The sequence below is a fragment of the Cavia porcellus genome, unplaced genomic scaffold, assembly GCF_034190915.1.
Source record: "Cavia porcellus strain 051 isolate PalLab524CR breed Dunkin Hartley unplaced genomic scaffold, mCavPor4.1 scaffold_15, whole genome shotgun sequence".
NCBI lineage: Eukaryota > Metazoa > Chordata > Mammalia > Rodentia > Caviidae > Cavia > Cavia porcellus.
This window is the reverse complement of record NW_026947498.1, coordinates 29,513,597-29,519,227: the sequence shown is the minus strand read 5'-3', so window position 1 is coordinate 29,519,227 and position 5,631 is coordinate 29,513,597. Positions and strand designations below refer to the sequence as shown.

Genomic DNA, 5,631 nt, shown 5'->3' with positions numbered 1-5,631 from the left:
TAATTAATTAAAACATGTGATTAACCCATTGATAGATGACAGAACAGGTTTAGGAAGGTAAGCAGCTTATCGAGTGTCACACAGAACTCAAGATCAAGCAGATATGCAACAATTTCCTCATATTCTAGAGCTCGGACTCCTTTAAGAGTCTGTTTTGCTCTTCATAGAAGTAATTGACTAATTAAAAAATAAATGAAAACCTAGGACTATTTACTATCTGACAATTGGTTTAAAATATAAAATTTAAGTGCTTGACAAGTGAATTTAGTTGATGATATCATTGTACACATATTCATTTTTTCACATACGTGTTGAATATTTCATGTCTTGAAAAGTGTGCATTTATACCTTTTGTCCATTTTTAAATGAGCTTTTTATTTTCTTCTTATTAAATTGATTTCTTGTTTTAGTTTGATATTAATCCTATATCAAACATATGGCTTATATAAAAACTGACAAAAAGGGTTTTTTTATTAGTAGTAAAACTACTTTTAGTAAAAGGTTTAATTGATAGAAGACATAGAAATAACTGACTTTTTTCCATTTTAAATATTGCTCTACAGATGATTGAAGAATTACAGTTTACAATCATTAACTCAATTTAATTTCTTCATTAAACTCATTCATTCACTTAAGATAACCTCTAGATTATTTATTGAAATACCTGCAATTTTTCCGACTGAGATGTATATCAAAGTGTACAAATTATATTTGTCACCTTATTATACATTAAGTTCTTATTAAGCGTCAGTTACTTTCTGGAAAACTACAGGCTTATTATTTATTTAGTGACAAAATGCACTTCAAAAGGATAGAAAATAAAAATTGACAATTACATCACATAATTTAAAAAGTATATTTGTTCTTTAATACCAAGGAAAATGTTTTGTAATGGTAAAAAGAGAAGCACCTGACTATTGATGACAAAAAAAATACTATTGGTAAAAGTAATATTCTACCATCATTCTTCTCTTCTATTATTTATTTGGAGCAAAATTCTCCAGTGGAAATATTTCTAAACCTAAAAGCCAAGTGGAGTAAAAGGTAGACCTTAACTTGTAACAATAGCTGCATTGAAAATCCCTATCAATATACCTGTCCTGCAAGAGAATAATGGCAATATGATGATACAAATAGAAATGCCAAATTAATGGCCTTTATTTAGCTTATTTACTTATTTTTATACCAGACATTAAACTCATGACCTTGTGCTTGCCAGGCAGGCACTTAAGCCACTGAGCTAAATCCCCGACCCGTGGCCCATCAATGGTCTTTAGAATGCACATAAATGCTTATGTGAACCTGCCAGTTGAAGTGAACAATGATGTACTTGTATGGATTTGATTTATCGTACATTTATTCTAAGGAGTTATTATCCCATTTATGTTGATGAAGCAATCAATTCAATACCAAAGTAATAGTACCAAGGAATGGAAGCCTTCTTATCTCCATAATGCTTATAGTCTCTTAGTGGTATAGGATATGTGATCAAATAAACATTATGCAAAGCATAAAAGGCTTAATAAAGGCAAAGACGAATGTATGTAACAGAGAATGTTTTTAAAGGACTGTTAACCTGGGAATTATTAGACACAGAAAATTTCTAAGAGCTCTAGACACAGAGGGAATTAACCCTTCAGATGGAGTACAACTCATGCCATGATATAGACTTATGCAAATGATGGCATTTAGAAAATAATTTGGGTATGGCTAGAACACGATGTCTGATTAAGGAAGCAGGAAGTGACTTTGTAGGTTTGTAGAGCTTTGAGATATAGATGATAGTTGGCAATGAAATACTGTCAGTATTTCAATGAATAGGACAAACATGGTTAAATGTGCATTTAAGGAAGAATTAGTGCTTGTGTGCAGAACACATTGGAGAAATAAAGCCCAAAGTTTGGGAAGTCACATAACAAACTATTTAAATAATATATTGACACAGGAAGAAAAGAAAGAATGTTAGGTGTGTAAAGCTGTTTAAACTGACAGCAATCAGAGGTGGTTTGGATATAGATGAAATATAAAGGAAGAGTCTCTCATAATGGCCAGAATTAGGTTGGAGAGTTGAGCTATTGGTCGTTGACTTTCGCAGAATTGTGCACATAAGTGAAAGAATGGTTTGGAAAGATCAAATTAATTCCCTAGTACATTTTTATTGTAAGATGATTTCAATAAAGTGAAATACATATATCAGAGACCACTGACTGTAGGACAAGGGAGAAACATAAATCATAAATACAAATTCGAGTGTTATCAGTGAGTGTAGAAAACATAAAAGAGAATGAAATCACCAAGGAAGTCTATAAGATGTGTGTATGTGAATCATGTATTTGAGAAAAAAGAACTCAACTTACGACTCAGTCACATTCATATTAAAGTTTTAAGACTAGCTCTTAAAAAAAGAACAGTTCTTAACACTTGATCAATATTTTATCAAATGACCTAATGAATTATAAGAACTTTTATAAATACGCATATTGGTTAACTGTATTTTATTCATCTCCTTTAACAAATAAGATTCTGTGCTGGGAAATGTAGGGATTTTTCTGAGGAGAAACAATGCTAGATGGAGAAATCAATGTCACAGGAAAATTTATAGCAGAAGATATGAACACAAAAAATGAAACAAGGACCGGATTGAATAAGGCATACACTGTTAGTTCCAGTCTTTATCACTTGCTTCATCTTCCAAAGTAATTTCACTATAAATATACTTTAGTCTTTAGAATTAAGAACATAGCTTAATTAAAACAACACAGAAAAGTATCAAATGTTAACCACTGCCTTGTAATTTTTCTCTGGGAAACTAATCTTTTTTTTCCTGACCTAGTGTAGAGAATAATAGAGATCCACCAGTACATTAATCTCTTAACTCAGTATAATAAGCCCAAGAATAAAGACACAAAGACTGCATTTATTGTACCAGGAGGGAATTGCATAATTGCTGAATGGGCAGTGTGTTTTGTCAGATAGCTTAGGAACTTTATCATGCGGACAGGAAAAAGTATGATCTTTCTGTGCCATCACAAAGAATAGGGATATGTAGTTTTCAGTGTTCTTCTAATAAAAGTGAGTTTGCAAACCTTTATGGAATTTTCCCTCAATAAAGGAATAAGGAACTTAAATAAATCAAAACATGTTAACTAGTGAATTATTGGCAGTATGTATATCACATGCTTTCTTAAATATACTAAGGTTTCTTATGCTTTTAGAGAAATTTTCAAATTTTGATTAAGACTGATAACTAGCAATAAATAACTTACGGAAACAGGCTAAGATCATAAAATGTCATTCACTTGAATCCTTAAATATTTTATTCAGAGTATATCTAAATTAGCTTTTTTTGCTGTTGTGTTTTGAGTTACTTTTTGTAGTATGAGTTTCACATTTAGTAAAGTGAAGATTATTAAAATACATGTTCAGAAAGGATGTTTATGTGTATAACCATTTTATGGCTTTTAACTTAGGAATTTTGATAATTTGGAAAATAAATTAGTATGTAAGTAACAACTTGATTGCATCTATACAGTAAATTCAATATAGAGACAAAGACCTTATTCCAATTAGTATGTTTCTGATTACAATAAAATGGGAACCACAAAACAATGAGTAGAACTAAGCAGGTAATCTGGGAGGACACATAATATGGATCCACTGATAACAGGAACTAAGCAGGACTCATGAAAATGTGTTCACTTTTCAGCCTTCAAGATTTTAAGAAGAACTGTTTAATCAGGGTCTATTAATTCTAAGGAGCAAAGTAATTTAACCCCAAACTATATGAGTAAAGCCACATGTTTGTGATATTCTGATAGCTAATTACTTAAGTATAAAACTATGAGCCAGCCTGGTAGTACCCACCTGTAATCAGGAGGCTGGGCAAGAGTTAGAGGTCAGCCTGGACCACAAAATGATTTCAAGACCCTCCTGAACTTCACAGTGTTCAAAACACAAAACAAAACAAAAAATGAGAAATTGATTACATGAGAAAACATATATCCTAAGCAAAATAAAGTTTTTGCTTTTTTTTTTTTTTTTTTTGATGCTGTTGAGGGTCAAACTCAGGGCTTTGTACCTGCTAAGCAGATACTCAGTCACCAAACTACACCCCAGACTGAATCTCCCCACAATTTAGTTTGTGTGTTGAAGCATAATCAGTATAGGAATTACCCAGGAGCTACTTCAAAATATTTTAGGTTCATAACATAAAGTAAAGAAATAAATGTTAATAGACAGTTTAAAATTAAAAGCCCGTCATGAATTTCATTCTATGAATTCCCTATGATAAAATTGACAGTAATGACTTTTTTTATTTCTAATCTTTACAGGTTTCTCTTTTTTGTTTATTGAACCATGGTATGTGTGTGTGTTTTTTACACTATATATATATAGTGTAAAAATTTGAATCACATTTTATAATTCTCATATTTCTAACCAAAACAGTGAGCTCTAACTAGCTTACACAGGTGACTAAATTGGTATTCTTTATAGCATTTCTCTTTACTGTAAGGGACAAAATGAGATTTGCTATAACTAGAATATGGAAAGGTCCTAAAATAGCTGTAGAAACGTAAGAAAATTCATGTTCCAAGCAATTTTGCCTATGTATTAATTTGTTCAGTAATTTTTAAATATTCCAAAAATAAAAAGTAAATATAAATATTTATCTGAACAAGACCCTTAGGCACAGTAGGAAGCAGATACACAGAGTACTTTTGTGGTTAGAAAGGGGGAGAGGTTAATTCCTGAGGAAGATGAAGGAAAAGGAAGCAGGATAGGGCAATTCTGAACAAAATTTCAACACACCTAATGAGAACCTGTGAGTGCTGCATGGGCTGCCTCAGACTCAGTCATTGGCTAGACCCACTACATGCTGAAACTCTAAGATACCAGCCATTGTATTCTGTATGGGGAAGGACAACAGCTTTCTTGTCACATCAAATGCTTTTAAAAATCAACTTTAGTAAAGTTTATTTTGGGGACTTTTATACCTATTACTTTCCACTTAGCAAGTTAGCATTAAAAAAAAGATTTGGAATATATGTTTTAAAAAACAAATTTCACCTGAGGAGTGTTAATTGCAGAAAATATTTATATGAGTAAAATTTTGCAGTAAATTTATTATTAGAGAAAAGATTTTTGAGACCAGTATTGTATAGATAAAATTTTTCTAGTAATTGAAATTTATAGTACGTACTCATCAACAATAGGCTAATTTCTTGAACATTGATATCTGGGATTGGGATAGATGATATTGTAAGTTTAGATTTTGTTCTATTGCCCTAAATGTAGGGAAACTCGATGGTCAGATGCAACTGATAAAATTATGTTACTACTTACTTAACAACCATAAAAGATGCTTCAATAAGGGAAGGATGGCAACTATTGTTACAGATCAAACAATTATCAGTAGTTTCTAAATGATATCTGGTAAGCATTTTTAACAGCAATGTTTTTATAATACTTTTAATGACAGAAATATACATTTTAGAAAGTGACTAAAAATACGTGAAACCTGTGAAACATACAGGCCCACAGAAAACAGTTTGAAAATTATTATTCTGGACTATAATAGGCGATCCATAGCAATAACTTTTTTCAATTAGTGATGTTAAAAGGCTTGAATAC

At 31.3% G+C, this 5,631-nt stretch overlaps 1 non-coding gene across 1 annotated transcript; it reads right to left on the bottom strand.

Annotated features, from left to right (window-relative positions):
• Positions 1–2,620: 2,620 nt before the first annotated feature.
• Positions 2,621–2,691, bottom strand: LOC111756693 (small nucleolar RNA SNORD69). The gene has a single exon (XR_002791108.1). It is a non-coding gene; the product is annotated as a small nucleolar RNA SNORD69 (small nucleolar RNA).
• Between the last annotated feature and the right edge of the window lie 2,940 nt (positions 2,692–5,631).